At 43.0% G+C, this 17,676-nt stretch overlaps 3 long non-coding RNA genes across 4 annotated transcripts; all 3 read right to left on the bottom strand.

The window, feature by feature from the left end:
* Positions 1-3,383: 3,383 nt before the first annotated feature.
* Positions 3,384-5,210, bottom strand: LOC143518484 (uncharacterized). The gene is made up of 3 exons (XR_013132205.1): positions 5,035-5,210; positions 4,273-4,303; positions 3,384-3,800 (listed from the first exon to the last, which is right to left on the bottom strand). It is a non-coding gene; the product is annotated as an uncharacterized LOC143518484 (long non-coding RNA).
* A 138-nt stretch (positions 5,211-5,348) lies between these two features.
* LOC143518485 (uncharacterized) lies at positions 5,349-8,111 on the bottom strand. Of its 2 annotated transcripts, XR_013132207.1 has the most exons (5): positions 8,013-8,111; positions 6,888-6,912; positions 6,298-6,666; positions 5,956-5,980; positions 5,349-5,540 (listed from the first exon to the last, which is right to left on the bottom strand). It is a non-coding gene; the product is annotated as an uncharacterized LOC143518485 (long non-coding RNA). The 2 variants fall into 2 exon arrangements; XR_013132206.1 differs by lacking the exon at positions 8,013-8,111 and having other exon boundaries at positions 6,888-7,338.
* A 7,469-nt stretch (positions 8,112-15,580) lies between these two features.
* Positions 15,581-16,539, bottom strand: LOC143518171 (uncharacterized). Its single transcript, XR_013132070.1, has 4 exons — positions 16,386-16,539; positions 16,045-16,075; positions 15,812-15,846; positions 15,581-15,674 (listed from the first exon to the last, which is right to left on the bottom strand). It is a non-coding gene; the product is annotated as an uncharacterized LOC143518171 (long non-coding RNA).
* Between the last annotated feature and the right edge of the window lie 1,137 nt (positions 16,540-17,676).

The raw sequence follows: 17,676 nt of genomic DNA, 5'->3' as shown, positions 1-17,676 counted from the left end.
TTCTGTTCCTCAAGTCTTGATCAGTACTCAGGTTCAGAGGTAAACAGAAAACTAACATGCTAAAACTGAGTACAATCAGTACCTAAGGTTTCAGCTTTTCTACCACTTTATTTATTATTATTTCTTATTTATTATTATTTAAGCACTATTTAGTGCTTCCTCATTTTTTAAATCCACAGTTCTCATGGAATAGACAGTCCACTATGGTCGTGTTCTCCCTGGTTACAGATCTGCTGCTGTCTGGTACAATGTATTATGGGTTATCAAGCAAGATTTGATCTTGTGAGCAGGACTTTATCTTGTCAAACATGATGGAGCAGTGTGTGCCCAATATCTTATGTGTTCACCATGAAGAGGCTCAGAGTTACCTGCTTCAGTAATGAACTTCAGTGCTGCTTCAATGTCAGTTCCAGCCCGAGACACAATGGGACAGAACAGCAGAATGACATCACACTCCTCCATTGTAGACACCTCCTGCAGGTCTGGTGTTTGTTCATGGAGCATTTGCAGAAAGTGTTCATGAACACCAAAAACACAAGTGTTTTTCTATTTGACCCTCTGGTGGGGACGGAGGCTCCATAATAAGGTAATAATAAGGTGTGTGTGTGTGTGTGTGTGCGTGTGTGTGTGTGTGTGTGTGTGTATATATATAAGTGATACTAAGGTGTGTCAACACACAACAGAGCACCACCTGCAAACCTTAAGTTTCACTTTCTTGTCATCACCATTTCATTTTGACACAGAAAAAGCCAGTATAACTGAACCTGCCTGTACAACTGGATTATCTAACCATAGTAATGTTTAGGCTCCCTACAACGCAATATGTAAAATGTCCATGAACAAAACAGAACAAAAGAAACTGTCATGGTGAGCCAGACCCAGTTATCAGGGGAGACGCTCACACCCAGACACACCCACACAAGGACAAAATGGTAACAGAAACAAATTGTGGATTCCAAAACTTGCCATGGCCACAATCCAAAACTACTGACAATGTGTTAATGGGAATGTTAATGGGAATTAATATGAATGTTTATGACATCAAAGCCCTAGCAACAAGAAAGATACAGGTGACTTCATGTAATAAATTAAGGATGAGGTGGTACCTTTTGAGATAATCGAATGTGCTTGTAACAATAAACTCTGCTGGACAGTATTGATGTCACAGTACGGTGGGCCCCCTACTGGTCGCCTCCGTCCACAGCGGCAGTTGTCGTGTTGTTATTGTGTTGTGTTCGTCCCTCAGGTGGGTGGAGCCCACGATCCGTCTCACCTGAGGGTCGTTTGTTTGTCTATATATGTCTTGTCTTTGTACCAGTTGACCGCTGGTCATTATATCCTTATTTCGGATCATGTCACGGGTTTTTGGTTTGCGCACTTTCTGTATTAAACCATCCTTTTACCCTGAGACTTGGTGTGATCGCTTCCATTTAATTTGCTCACCCTGCCCGTCACAATTGACTCCTTGACTAGATCAGATGAACCAATTTGTTCATCTCTTTTTATACACACCCCCTTTTTTTTGTGGTGGTAGCATACTACAAGCCAAGGAGTTCATTACTGAGTCTTTTCATGTTCCCCAATTTCTTCTTTCTTCCAACTTTATTGTGTTTGATGGATTTAGCAAATGCATAACATAACATACATACCATGACAGATAATACAGTGACAGAGCCAGCTTGCAAATTAAATGAAAAGTGTTGTAATGTTATGTCTTCTGCAGGTATTGGTTCTACAAAGCAATAAATTACAAGTTTAACTTTGTAAACTTTAGGGGCAGGTGGTAGGGAAGTGGTCTTGTGACCGGCAGTGTTGTACAATCCAGGTTCAGAAAGTAAAAGTCCTCACCCGGATTTTGCTCAATTATACAACCCTGGTGACCGGAGGGTTGTGGGTTTGATTCCTGATTGACTGAGCAAGGCACCTAACCCCAACTGCTCGCCAGGCTAGGGCTCTGGGGACGTGTGCACCACAGCCCCCTAGTAATCACTAGTGTGTGTTTTCTTTTTTTAATAATGTGTTTGTTTTCGTTCACATAATTAGCTCACATCGTATCCAGTAAACCTAATGATATTGTTTCGCAATCTATTTCATTTTTTTACTCCAATTTTTTGCTTGTCTAACAACTATTTGTCTAGAATCTTCACAGTATGTAGCTACAGTAGATACAGAACACATGGGCATCTCACTTCAGATACTTCAGACATCCTTTGCCTGTGAAATCAGCTTGGTTATCACAGTCCTGAGAAGATCCAGCTTTAGAGCTATCTCCCTTCTTCTGGAAGCTATACGTAACAGATGCCGAGATCCACCAATGGGATGTATCAGGTCCTGAGAGAAGGTTTTTTTAAAACCAACATCACTGAGTGTACAACTGGAGATGACTGAGAGAATAGCCGGGTTTCCATCCAAATCTTTTAAAAAAATAATGCGCAATTTCCAAGTTTCGGCAGAAAAAAATGCGAATTAAGCCTTGTTTCCATTCATTACAGTTATGCAAATAAACTTTAGATCACGTGAGAGGACGCCAAACAATAGTGGTTTTTACATTCATTTGGCAGTTACGCATTTTTGCACGTTGAGGCATGACTTGAGGCATGATACGTCATCGTTTATGCGAAAAACCCTTTTCCATCCAGTTTTTCCAAATTTTGGCGATGCGATAGTCTAACTTTTTCACCTCCTCCTAGTGTAAAAATCTTTTTGCGATATTTGGGGCTTTTTTCGAATTTTGGACATTTTCCATCCAGCTTTTTTCATGCATATGGCTTGAGTGTATTGGTGATGTGTGGATTTTGAGCATTACCAGCAAGCCATCAAGTCTTTGTTGCAGGTTAGCAGGTTACCATGCTGTTTTAGATACATTTTGTGGTTGTGTTAGTGTCAAGAGTGTTACAAGTGTACTGGTAAGGCTGTTAACAGGTCACCACCTACCAGCCCACAGCATCTTACATACATTCTCAGGACTGAGGCCTAGTCATTCCTGTTACCTCGGACTGATCCTCAAAGGAGGATCCAGGGGAGTCCCCTCTGTAGATCCAGGGCTGGTCCAATGTACCAGTCCTGGTCAGATGGTGAATCTTCCTCTGAGGAAGGGGAGTTCATGCTGGAACTCTTTAACTATTTCAATTTTGATTGATTGACACCTTGTCAGTCAACATTCTTTGTGTCAAGTCACTTCCGTCAGGTTTTGCCTACATCTCGTTTAGCCCCTCCTGTCTTTCAGGCTTGTCTTTGTTTTTATTTTCCATGTCTCGTTCTGTTGATCACGCCCCCTTGTTTAACTCCACCTCCCTGTAATATACAAATTTTCACTGGGCCTAAACCCTAATTAGCCTGTTTCAAAACAGGAAATCACAATAGTCCCAAGTACCTTCATGCATTGGTTTTATTTAAAATGTTTATCAGGAGTATAAGAATAATCAGGAAGAACCTGGCTGTCAGGCACATTCTCTTATACATGTTTAAACTGTCATGCGTTTATGAAGGTCTGATTGTTTTATACTACTGTATAATCAATAATTTATGATATAATCAATGATTTATAGTTAATCCACCACTCCAGCCCAATGTAACAGTGTAACATAATAAAAATGGAACAAATCCAGCACCATATCTAAACAATAATAGCAACTGCACTAGGAAAAATAGCTACATCTTTACCTACTATTTCAGGACCTTATGACCTCTAATGAATCATTTAAGTTAAACACTCAAGTTCCAGTTCTGTCTTAATTAAATTGAGTTGCCGCTCTGCCCAATTCATGAGTAAAGCTTCACACTGGTTTCTTCTTGGTCATCTATGGACATACACAAGAAGGCACATGTTAATAATTACTGTAACTGTTACGGTATCTGTCACAAAAGTTCTCCACCTGAGGGTCACATGTCTGTCTATATACGTCTTGTCTATGTACCAGTTGACTGCTGGTTATTCATTTGGATTAGTTCACAGGGTTTTGCATTGGTGCACTTTATCCACTATGTATTTGTGTGAGTGTTCTGTACAGGTGTTTCTCCCCAGAGGTGGATGGTGGAGGGGGGTGGCTCCCCTGGATTATAGGCAGAGCCAAGGCCTTAGTCAACCCTATGCTGGGTGCAGCGCTTCCCTGAGGGGAGAGGGAGGTCTGGGAGAAGGATAACCACTCCCCGGGTGAAGTAGCCTGCACAGACACACTTTATTTGTATGGAGTAAAAGCAGCCAAGGGGCTTCTAGGGCGTGAGTCCTGTGATTAAATAATTAAAGGCAATGACCAGCAGACAGACACTTACTTGCTCTTGACTGTGGTGGCTTCATCTGGTCCTACAATAGGAATATAATGTGTTTCTACATTAATATAATGATTAAATCATGAACAAATGTGCATACAAATGTAAAAGTTAAATCATTCAAATCCACAACCGTGCTAAGGTGAATCTCACTAAGATGATCACTCTGTACTAGTGTCACACCCCACTAGCTCCTCCATTTACCTGCCACAACCCTGCACCTGCACTGATCATTGGCCACACCCCTGCACCTGTCTCCATTACCTGCACTGATCATTGGCCACACCCCTGCACGTGTCTCCAATTAACTACCCTGTTTAAATCTGGTTGTTCATTTTCCAGTGTGGGGAGTCTCCTGTCTACCTTTGAGTCTGATCTGAGTTCTCCATCACGTGTGTTCTCCTTCTGAGCTGTGACCTCTACCATCTAACCATTTCCATTTGAGGTTGACACCCATGGACTCTGTTTGCTGATCACATGACCTGCTGTCTGTTTTCCACTTTGAGTTCACCTGCTTCTTTGCTTTGTATGATTACTGAATAAACTCCAATTGTATCCTGTAACTCTTGTCAGGTCTGACAACTCTTTTCCCAGTTCTGGATGACTGGAGACTGTAGGTGTAGGTAACTGTAGGTGTTGTTTGTTTCACCCAAATTATTAAGACTCTAAAACTAACAACAAACGTCTTCACCCTACATCAGCACTCAAGTTCAGAGGTAAATTGTAAATTAAATTGATAAAATTCTTACAGTATTATATCAGTACCTGATGTTTTAGCTTTTCTACCACTTTCTTTAGTGCTTCCTCATTTTTTAAGCACTTCAATAATCCACAGTCCTCATAGAACAGACAGTCCACTGTGTTCGTGTTCTCCCTGGTTACAGATCTGCTGCTGTCTGGTACAGTGCAGTCTGGGTCAAATGTGTGATGAAGCACCACTAGAACAGCAGGCTTGGAGTCTATGGACAGAGCACGTTTGATCAAAATGTGTTTTGTTCAAGTCAGATTTGCTATGTTTTTTTTCAATAGTTAAGAGTTAATATTTCAATAGTTAAGACTGATCCATGTCTTACCTGCTAGTTCATTGAGTTTTTTCAGTGGTGCTTCAATCTCAGTTCCAGCCAGAGACACAATGGGGCAGAACAGCAGAATGACATCACACTCCTCCACTGTAGACACCTCCTGCAGGTCTGGTGTTTGTTTGTGGAGATGCTTGATGAATCCTTCATGACTTTTTAAAGTCTTTCCAGTTATAATGGTGCAGAACTTAACTGTGAGGAAACAGAGCATTTTCAATGATTAATCTAGAAATATTACACCAACACCTGATCAATTCTAGATTGTTTTCTCTTTTAATCCACAATGAGATTAAGCCATGTGAGGAAACTCCGCACAATTCAGGAGGCTTTAGTCCTAAATCCAGCACTCTAAGACTGTATAGTATGTGAAAAAAGAGTACTAAAGTTTAGAGAGCATCAGAGCAGCAATCCAGGATAAAACAACAAAGAACCAGGAGTACACCAGAAAGTTGGTCCACGTGGTTAGTGAAACAAGCTCTGAATACAGGATCAACAAAAATATTCTTTGTGTTACATCATTTGATATTAGAATTATCAATAAAAACTACACAAAAACATGCAAACAGTGAATGTACATGTAAATGCATTGAACAGCAGAGACACTTACTTAACTGTCCCCTCTTCACCCGGTCCTACAATAGGAATATAATGTGTTTATAAATCAATATAATGACTAAATCATGAACAAATCTGCATAAACATGTGTAAGAGAAATCATTCAAATCCTCAGATGTGCTATAGTGAGACTCACTAAGATGATCACTCTGTTCTAGTGTCACACCCCACTACCTCCTCCACTCCTGTGATCCTCATATTACACTCATATCACCCCAACATTACTCTAATGTTACACTAACATCACTATTACACCAATGTTACTCCAGTCACTGGAGACAGAAATACTCCAGTATTACTCAAACATTACTCCAGTCACTGGGGTAAGTATTACCTTATTTGATGACTCATTTGAAAGAGCAGGATCAATACGTTGCTGCAACAGAAACAAAAAGTCTGTATTATCAGCCATTTCAGGTATTCTGCAATTACACTACAACTATGTGGAATTACCAATAATGATAACAATAAACTGGCCAATCATGATGTAAATAAATTTGCCAATCGTGATATGAATAAAGTGCTAAATGAAAACGTGATTCTATTTCATTAAACTGCTACACAGAGTCTTTCTCAAATAATCAACCAAATAGTAAAAACACATTTGTAAAGATGAGTGAGATGTTTGGTGTGTTTTGTGAATGCAGGACTGTAATGGACCAACGCACGAAAGTCGACTTTGATGGACCGTCCAAGTCACTGCCTGAAAATGATGCAAATGAGATTATTTTATAGTCTTCATTTGCCTTGTTGCATAATAATCAGACATCATTTCATATTCTTAGTGTCACAAAGAGTGTGAACATATAATGTATATGAGGTCAATCAACAATGAATGTAAATGCACACTGATAATCATGTGGGTTTGCACAGCAAATGTAAAAATCATTATTTGAATGCACTGAACAGCAGACAAACACTTACTTGCTCTTGACTGTGGTGGCTTCATCTGTTCGTACAATAGGAATATAATGTTTCTACATTAATATAATGACTAAATGATGAAGAAATGTGCAAACAAATGCATAAGTGAAATCATTCAAATCCACAACCGTGCTAAAGTGAGTCTCACTAAGATGATCACTCTGTACTAGTATCACACCCCACTACCTCCTCCACTTACCTGCCACACCCCTGCACCTGCACTGATCATTGGCCACACCCCTGCACCTGTCTCCATTACCTGCACTGATCATTGGCCACACCCCTGCACCTGTCTCCATTATCTGCACTGATCATTGGCCACACCCCTGCACCTGTCTCCATTACCTGCCCTTTTTAAATCTGGTTGTTCAGTTTCCAGTGTTGGGAGTCTCCTGTCTACCTTTGAGTCTCAGCTGAGTTCTCCATCACGTGTGTTCTCCTTCTCAGCTGTGACCTCTACCATCTAACCCAGGGGTGCTCATTACGTCGATCGCGATCGACCGGTCGATCGCGAAGGAACTGTCGGTCGATCGCGAAGGAATGTGCGTAGATCGCGTCACATAAAATAGTAGTAGATGAATCGCACATCTGCACTGACGGTTGTATTTTGATTGACATTCACGGCAGCCAATCTGCAATCCACTCAACAAATTACGTTCGCCACCCCCCCCCCCCCCCCCCCCCCCCCCGCTCAACAAATTACGTTCGCCGCCACCCCCGGTAGATCTTTCTGACTGGGTCATCTTATAAGTAGCTCGCAAGCTGAAAACAGTGGGCACCCCTGATCTAACCATTTCCATTTGAGATTGCCACCCATGGACTCTGTTTGCTGATCACATGACCTGCTGTATGTTTTCCACTTTGAGTTCACCTGCTTCTTTGGTTTGTATGTTTACTGAATAAAGTTCAATTGTATCCTGTAACTCTTGTCAGTTCTGGCAACTCTTTTCCCTGTTCTGGATGGCTGGAGACTGTAGGTGTAGGTAACTGTAGGTGTTGTTTGTTTCACCCAAATTATTGAGACTCTAAAACTAACAACAAACATCTTCACCCTACATCAGCACTCAAGTTCAGAGGTAAATTGTAAATTAAATTGATAAAATTGTTAGAGTATAATATCAGTACCTGATGTTTTAGTTTTTCTACCACTTTCTTTAGTGCTTCCTCATTTTTTAAGCACTTCAATAATCCACAGTCTTCATGAAACAGACAGTCCACTGTGGTCGTGTTCTCTCTGGTTACAGATCTGCTGCTGTCTGGTACAGTGCAGTATGGGTCAAATGTGTGATGGAGCACCACTAGAACAGCAGGCTTGGAGTCTGTGGACAAAGCACGTTTGATCAAAATGTGTTTTGTTCAAGTCAGATTTGCTATGTTTTTTTCAATAGTTAAGAGTTAATATTACACTAGTTAAGACTGATCCATGTCTTACCTGCTAGTTCATTGAGTTTTTTCAGTGCTGCTTCAATATCAGTTCCAGCCAGAGACACAATGGGGCAGAACAGCAGAATGACATCACACTCCTCCACTGTAGACACCTCCTGCAGGTCTGGTATTTGTTTCTGGAGATGCTTGATGAATCCTTCATGACTTTTTAAAGTCTTTCCAGTTATAATGGTGCAGAACCTAACTGTGAGGAAACAGAGCATTTTCAATGATTAATCTAGAAATATTACACCAACACCTGATCAATTCTAGATTGTTTTCCCTTCTAATCCACAATGAGATTAAGCCATGTGAGGAAACTCTGCACAATTCAGGAGGCTTTAGTCCTAAATCCAGCACTCTAAGACTGTATAGTATGTGACAAAGAAGGGTACTAAAGATTAATGAGCATCAAAGCAGCAATACAAGATGAAACAACCAAGAACCAGGAGTACACCAGAAAGTTGGTCCAAGTGATTAGTGAAACAAGCTCTGAATACAGGATCAACAAAAAATCTTCTTTATGTGTTACATCAATTGTTATTAGCATTATAAATAAAAACTACACAAAAACATTCAAACATTGAATGTACATGTAAATGCATTGAACAGCAGAGACACTTACTTAACTGTCCTCTCCTCACCAATGAACAATGGCCAATAAGCAATTAATATACATGCACACTGATCATCGTGTGGATTTGCACAGCAAATGAAAAAATAATTAAATAATTAAATGCATTGAACAGCAGACAGACCACTTACTTGTTCTTGACTGTGACGGCTTATTCTGGACCTACAAAAGGAATATAATGTGTTTCTACATTAAAATGACTAAATCATGAACAAATATGCATACAAATGTATAAGTGAATTCATTCAAATCATTAACTGTGCTAAGGTGAGTCTCACTAAGATGATCACTCTGTACTAGTGTCACACCCCAGTACAGTGGGGAAAATAAGTATTTAGTCAGTCACCAATTGTGCAAGTTCTCCCACTTAAAAAGATGAGAGAGGCCGGTAATTGACATCATAGGTAGACCTCAACTATGAGAGACAAAATGTGAAAAAAATTTGAGAAAATCATTTTGTCTGACTTTTAAATAATTTATTTGCAAATAATGCTGGAAAATAAGTATTTGGTCACCTACAAACAAGCAAGATTTCTGGCTGTCACAGACCTGTAACTTCTTTTTTAAGAGGCTCCTCTTTCCCCCACTCATTACCTGTATTAATGGTACCTGTTTGAAGTCGTTAACAGTATAAAAGACACCTGCCCACAACCTGTAACGTAGCTTGCGCCACGGAGCGAGGAGACGGACACAAACGCAGAGAAGAGCGAGATTTATTACAGGGCATTCCATAATCGTAGTCGAAGTCACGGGCAGGGGTCACAACGAGAGAGCCATCCAGATGAGACAGGTACAGGGGCATGATGAAGACAGACACGAAACAAAACCAGGCTGAAATAACACAGAACAGAGAATTAACCAACAGAGAGTATAACACCGGGAACAGGGCACACGAATTACAACAGCGCGAGGGAGAGAACAATCAAACATCCAAAACAACCGACAAGGGACAAGGGACACTCAGGGACTATATATACACAGAACACCAAACATGGATCAGGTGCAAACAATGATGACAGGGGCGTGGTAACAAACGAGGAATCAGAGACAACGAGCTGGGCGGGATAAACAGGCAGAGAATAACAAAACCACGGGGAACAGAGACGTTGGAGTGACAGCGGGGAGAGGGGGCGTAGCCATACGTGACAGTACCCCCCCTCAAAGCGTGTCACTCCGGGGCACGCAAGGGCAGACAGGACAGGAACCAGACTCGGACAGGACGGGGAACCACGGTACACGGCGAGGGACAGGGGACACAGGACAGGACGCTACGGGACAGACAAGACTGGGCAAGGCAGGACAAGGAGCCTGAGGCAGGACAGAGACAGGGGAAACAGAGACTGGCCAGGAGCTGGGCCGGGGCATGGCAACACAGGCAGGGACCGGGCGAGGCACGGGATCAGGGCTGGACGGGACAGGACTGGGAACAGACACAGGAGTGGGGCCAGGGGACAGGGCGGAGGCAAACACAGAGGCAAAGACACCATGAACAACGGAGACAGGCACTGGCACAAGGTGGGTGACAACTCGGGGAACAGACATGGGGACAGGGACAGGGATGACACCACAGGAAACAGACACAGGAACAGGAACATGGACACGAACAGACACAACCATGGGGACAGGGACCAAAACAAAACCAGGGATGGGACCAGGGAGCAAGGGGAACACGGGCAACGGAACATAGGAGGCACATGGCGGAGCAGGGGGAACACAAAGTCCATGCCCAACAGGGGGCAGCACAGTCCCAAGGGCAACAGGCGGGGCCCGCTGGCGGGCAGCGGGAACAGGCGGGGCCCGCTGGCAGGCAGCGGGAACAGGCGGGGCCCGCTGGCGGGCAGCGGGAACAGGCGGGGCCCGCTGGCGGGCAGCGGGAACAGGCGGGGTCCGCTGGCGGGCAGCGGGAACAGGAGCCGGCAGGCGGGCAGCGGGAACAGGAGCCGGCAGGCGGGCAGTGGGAACAGGGGCCGGTGTGGACCACCTCCTCCGGGTCGCGGGTACAGGAACCGGCGTGGACGAGACGTCCTCGGGGGGCGGAACCGCCGGGCTGACGTCCTCGGGGGGCGAAGTCGCCGCACTGACGTCCTCGGGGGGCGGAGTCGCCGCACTGACGTCACCGGGGGGCGGAGTCGCCGCACTGACGTCACCGGGGGGCGGAGTTGGCCACTCTTGCCGTGAGTGTCCACTACTCCCCCCCAAAAAATTCTTTGCCGTCTTAAGGTGAGAAGCTGGCAGGATCAGAGGAGGGAGGTGCTCCTCATGGAAGGCGACTTCTGCATGCGCTGTGGCGACGGGGCTCTGAGTCGGAGGCGTGGTCTTCCTCCTTCCCCGGTCTGGTCTGCGCCTGGAAGAACATACAGACACAACTGCTTCTCGGTGGCTTTCATTGTGACTCCGCCTCGTCGGAGGTATCGGGAGCTCACAATGGCTTTTGAAAGCCAACCGAGAGCCAAGCCAACGCTCGTCTGCACATCCATTCCGTCTGCCCGAGTCTCGCGCTACAGGCTGCTCCTCCCTGTAGCGTGGGTCGAGTCGGGCAGACACGTAGCGCTTATCAGGGAGTTCATCGCTAAAGCTAGAAACCGAAAGTGATTTCGCTTTGTTTTTACAGCGACGAGACTCCCCTGTACCCACAGCGCAAGGGGAATTCCTGTCTCTGGTTCGTTCGCGCTGTAATACCGGAGAGTCGAACCGAATTAAACCAGCCAACATCTCATTACAGCGATTGAACTTACCAGAGTCTCGCTCTCTCGCTGTGTCCTGGTAAGGTCGGTTGTTATGTAACGTAGCTTGCGCCACGGAGCGAGGAGACGGACACACAGCGAGATTTATTACAGGGCATTCCATAATCGTAGTCGAAGTCACAGGCAGGGGTCACAACGGGAGAGCCATCCAGATGAGACAGGTACAGGGGCATGATGAAGACAGACACGAAACAAAACCAGGCTGAAATAACACAGAACAGAGAATTAACCAACAGAGAGTATAACACCGGGAACAGGGCACACGAATTACAACAGCGCGAGGGAGAGAACAATCAAACATCCAAAACAACCGACAAGGGACAAGGGACACTCAGGGACTATATATACACAGAACACCAAACATGGATCAGGTGCAAACAATGATGACAGGGGCGTGGTAACAAACGAGGAATCAGAGACAACGAGCTGGGCGGATTAACAGGCAGAGAATAACAAAACCACGGGGAACAGAGACGTTGGAGTGACAGCGGGGAGAGGGGGCGTAGCCATACGTGACACAACCTCAAACAGTCACACTCCAAACTCCACTATGGTGAAGACGAAAGAGCTGTTGGAGGACACCAGAAACCGAATTGTAGACCTGCACCAGGCTGGGAAGACTGAATCTGCAATAGGCAAGCAGCTTGGTGTGAAGAAATCTACTGTGGGAGCAATAATCAGAAAATGGAAGACCTACAAGACCACTACCAATCTCCCTCGATCTGGGGTTCCACGCAAGATCTCAGCCCGTGGGGTCAAAATGATCACAAGAACGGTGAGGAAAAATCCCAGAACCACAAGGGGGGATCTAGTGAATGACCTGCAGAAAGCTGGGACCAACGTTACAAAGGCTACCATCAGCAACACACTACGACACCAGGGACTCAGATCTTGCAGTGCCAGACGTGTCCCCCTGCTTAAGCCAGTCCATATCCAGGCACGTCTGAAGTTTGCTAGAGAGCATTTGGATGTTCCAGAAGAGTATTGGGAGAATTTCATATGGTCAGATGAAACCAAAGTAGAACTATTTGGTAAAAACACAACTCGTCGTGTTTGGAGGACAGTGAATGCCGAGTTGCATCCAAAGAACACCATACCAACTGTGAAGCATGGGGGTGGCAACATCATGCTTTGGGGCTGTTTCTCTGCAAAGGGACCAGGACGACTGGTCCGTGTACATGAAAGAATGAATGGGGCCATGTATTGTGAGATTTTGGGTGCAAACCTCCTTCCATCAGCAAGGGCAATGAAGATGAAACGTGGCTGGGTCTTTCAGCATGACAATGATCCCAAGCACACTGCCAGGGCAACAAAGGAGTGGCTTCGTAAGAAACATTTCAAAGTCCTGGAGTGGCCTAGCCAGTCTCCCGATCTCAACCCCATCGAAAACATTTGGAGGGAGTTAAAAGTCCCTGTTGCCCGCCGACAGCCCCAAAACATCACTGCTCTAGAGGAGATCTGCATGGAGGAATGGGCCAACGTACCAGCAACAGTGTGTGCCAACCTTGTGAAGACTTACAGAAAACGTTTGACCTCTGTCATTGCCAACAGAGGATATACAACAAAGTATTGAGATGAACTTTTGTTATTGACCAAATACTTATTTTCTACCATTATTTGCAAATAAATTCTTTAAAAGTCAGACAAAATGATTTTCTCAATTTTTTTTCACATTTTGTCTCTCATAGTTGAGGTCTACCTATGATGTCAATTACAGGCCTCTCTCATCTTTTTAAGTGGGAGAACTTGCACAATTGGTGACTGACTAAATACTTATTTTCCCCACTGTACTTCCTCCAATCCTGTGACCCTCATATCACCCCAATATTACTCTAATGTTACACTAATATTACATTACTATAACACCAATATTACTCCTGTCAGTGAATAAAGTATTATGCCAATATTACACCGATAATACTCCAGTCAAGGGAGTTAGTATTACTTATTGGATGACTCCTTTGATAGAGCAGGATCATAACTTTTTTTGAACAGAAAAAAAAACATTACTGCATTATCAACCAATTCAGACATTATGCAATTAGACTATAACTATGTGGAATCACACAGAGTGAATATGACTGGCTGACCAGGAATGATGTTAATAATCTGACCAATTATGATGTGAATAAACTGCTGAATGAAAACTTGATTCTATTGTGTTCCTGTGATGATGGGGTCGTGGCAAAGGATGGGACACGGAATCCCGATTCACGACTGACGTCACTTTTATTTTAACAATAATTGCGCTTGGTTGCACACGAAGAACACACACATATACACAGCAACGTGTAGGCTTAGACAACGACGAGCACAGGACACTGCGCGAGCGCACATTAAGTAGACAAACCACATTAGCCCCACGTGATTACGAGACAAGTCACAGGTGAGACATATTATCACACAACATAACCATAACCACGGAGAACCACTGACGTAGACAAATCACGTGGACAATGTTAACACATGCCCAAAAGGGAGGGGCCGGGGTCCTCAACGTGACAGTTCCATTATGCTGCTACACAAATATTGCCTGGAAACCAAGACTACATTTGAGTTATTTAAGCCTTGACTTGACAGAGAAAAGTGTAGGTACCATGCTAAACCAGCAGGTGGCAGTACCACTGGCAACACATTGAACAAGCTTGCTTTGACGGAAGTAAGGGTGTGTCTACAGTTCAGGTGTTTAAATACCCTGAACAGCCATTCATCTCTCTCTCTCTGGTTTGACCGACACATAGGTTAGACCTATTAAAGAGAGGCTCCGTAATATCTCCCTCTCTCTCTGGTTTGACTGACACCGAGGTTAGACCTATTAAAGAGAGGCTCCGCCATTTCTCTCTCTCCGGTTTTTCTTTGAGAACACGCGAACTTTGCAACGACTAACAGCAAACAGCTGAAAGTCGTACTATTTAATTAACGAGCCCGAGTTACGGTGTAATCTAACCAGCAACCGATCAACGTTACCGCGACAACAGATTCACCGAACTACTTCAGTTAAGCTTGATGACGCGGCCATACGGACTGAAACAAAGGCGATCAATTCCCTGTCGTTAAACCGTGAACGAGACTCTCATTCCTGGACGATTCCCCAGCACACCTGGACGACGTCGCTTTTAATCAACGAGGAGCCGGCGGTGGAAATTCCCTCCTAATTCCAGGAGAATTCAGGGAGGACGAGGAAGCCACCCAAAACCCTCAACACGTGAGACTCTTAACGCTGGGCATAGTTTATCAAAGGGCAGTTATTTGAACTGTAGAGTTAACAATCTCTCAATGTTTTTATTTATCTAATTAATGGACAACTTGTAGTCTTCCCCATTCTCAGACACACCACATTAATTTTTAGTTATTAAGCCAGCTCCATTACTCTTTGTTCTGACCACGTTGGAATAAACCAGCTGAGCTCATTAACACAGTCGCGCTGCTCTACCGTTTAAAGTCGGCGCCATTTTAGTTGCTTTGTTCTCTATAGGAGAACTGAGATTACAACTCCGCCTCCTCACGCGCGCACACACTACTCTCCTCCCCTTTTTACACACACACACACACACACACACACACACTAGATACCCAGTCTTCACTGTAAATATACTGATCCTTGTTGATGCCGTTTGTTTTAGAATAGTTTGTTTTAAATAAATGTATCATTTATTTTCACCAAATTGTCTGTGTTGATGTCATTCAAAAGTGGTTGTTGCCAAAACCTCCAAAGAATTCATAGTTAAATCCTTCAGATACCAAACCATTAATTACCCTTAGTTAATAACTAAATGTTATGGTTCTGGTATAATTAGAATATGAGACTGATTCTAAATTAATGAGACTGATTAATAATTAAGGCAAACAAATTATATCTACTTTAAAGGATTAGTAGGTGAAACCCCTACAAAAGTTAATTAATTAAAAGATGAGAAAACTGGTACCAGTATAGAAAAGGACTAATGAAACAGAGGTGTTTTCACTTACCAAAAATCTTTTCAACTGAAAACACAGAAAAACAACAAATAACTGAAATAATCAGCCTAAGAGTAAAAACACATTTGTAAAGATGAATGAGATGTATGGTGTGTTTTGGGAATGCAGGAATGTTTTGGGAATGCAGTAATGGAGAAACTCACCGGAGGCAACTTTGACTGACTATTTGAGTCACTGCCTGAAAATGATGCAGATGGGATTATTTTATAGTTTTCATTTGCCTTGTTCCATAATAATCAGACATTTCATATTCTCATTCTCAGTGTATATGAGGTCATTAAAAAATGTATACAATGCACACTGATCATCTTGTGGGTTTGCACAGCAAATGTAAAAATCATTCATATTTAAATGCATTGAACAGACAGACACTTACTTGTTCTTGAGTGTGACGGCTTCTTCTGGTCCTACATTATGAATATAATGTGTTTCTACATTAATATGGCTAAATCATGAATATATGTGCATACAAATGTATAAGTAAAATCAGTCAAATTCTCAACCATGATGATTCTCACTAATATGATCACTGATAACTATTTTCCCTGTTCTGGATGACTGGAGACTGTAGGTGTAGGTAACTGTAGGTTGTTTGTTTCACCCAAATTATGAAGACTCTAAAACTAACAACAAACGTCTTCACCCTACATCAGCATTCAAGTTCAGAGGTAAATTGTAAATTAAATTGATAAAATTGTTAGAGTATAATATCAGTACCTGATGTTTTAGTTTTTCTACCACTTTCTTTAGTGCTTCCTCATTTTTTAAGCACTTCAATAATGCACAGTCCTCATGGAACAGACAGTCCACTGTGGTCGTGTTCTCTCTGATTACAGATCTGCTGCTGTCTGGTACAGTGCAGTATGGGTCAGATGTGTAATGAAGCACCACTACAACAGCAGGCTTGGAGTCTGTGGACAGAGAGCCGATTTATCTGTGTTTTGTTCAAACCACATTTGTTATGTATAAGCAATATTTAGAGTTAAAGATTAGTAAGTGAGTTACCTGCTGTTTCAGTAAGTTTCTTCAGTGCTGCTTCAATCTCAGTTCCAGCCAATGACACAATGGGGCAGAACAGCAGAATGACATCACACTCCTCCACTGTAGACACCTCCTGCAGGTCTGGTGGTTGTTCATGGAGACGCTTGATGAATCCTTCATGACTGTTTAAAGTCTTTCCAGTTATAATGGTGCAGAACTTAACTGTGAGGAAACAGAGCATTTTCAATGATTAATCTAGAAATGTTACACCTATACCTGATCAATTCTAGATTGTTCTCCCAACTAATCCACAATGAACTGAATCTATGTGAGGACACTCCACACATATGCAGGAGGTTTTAGTCCTAAATCCAGCACTCTAAGACTGTATAGTATGTGAAAAAAGAGTACTAAAGTTTAGAGAGCATCAGAGCAGCAATCCAGGATAAAACAACAAAGAACCAGGAGTACACCAGAAAGTTGGTCCACGTGGTTAGTGAAACAAGCTCTGAATACAGGATCAACAAAAATATTCTTTGTGTTACATCATTTGATATTAGAATTATCAATAAAAACTACACAAAAACATGCAAACAGTGAATGTACATGTAAATGCATTGAACAGCAGAGACACTTACTTAACTGTCCCCTCTTCACCCGGTCCTACAATAGGAATATAATGTGTTTATAAATCAATATAATGACTAAATCCTGAACAAATCTGCATAAACATGTGTAAGAGAAATCATTCAAATCCTCAGATGTGCTATAGTGAGACTCACTAAGATGATCACTCTGTTCTAGTGTCACACCCCACTACCTCCTCCACTCCTGTGATCCTCATATTACACTCATATCACCCCAACATTACTCTAATGTTACACTAACATCACTATTACACCAATGTTACTCCAGTCACTGGAGACAGAAATACTCCAGTATTACTCAAACATTACTCCAGTCACTGGGGTAAGTATTACCTTATTTGATGACTCATTTGAAAGAGCAGGATCATTACGTTGCAACA

This window comes from Brachyhypopomus gauderio, chromosome 7, assembly GCF_052324685.1.
Source record: "Brachyhypopomus gauderio isolate BG-103 chromosome 7, BGAUD_0.2, whole genome shotgun sequence".
NCBI lineage: Eukaryota > Metazoa > Chordata > Actinopteri > Gymnotiformes > Hypopomidae > Brachyhypopomus > Brachyhypopomus gauderio.
Note: the sequence above shows the minus strand (reverse complement) of the source record. Positions and strands in the feature narration are given on the sequence as shown.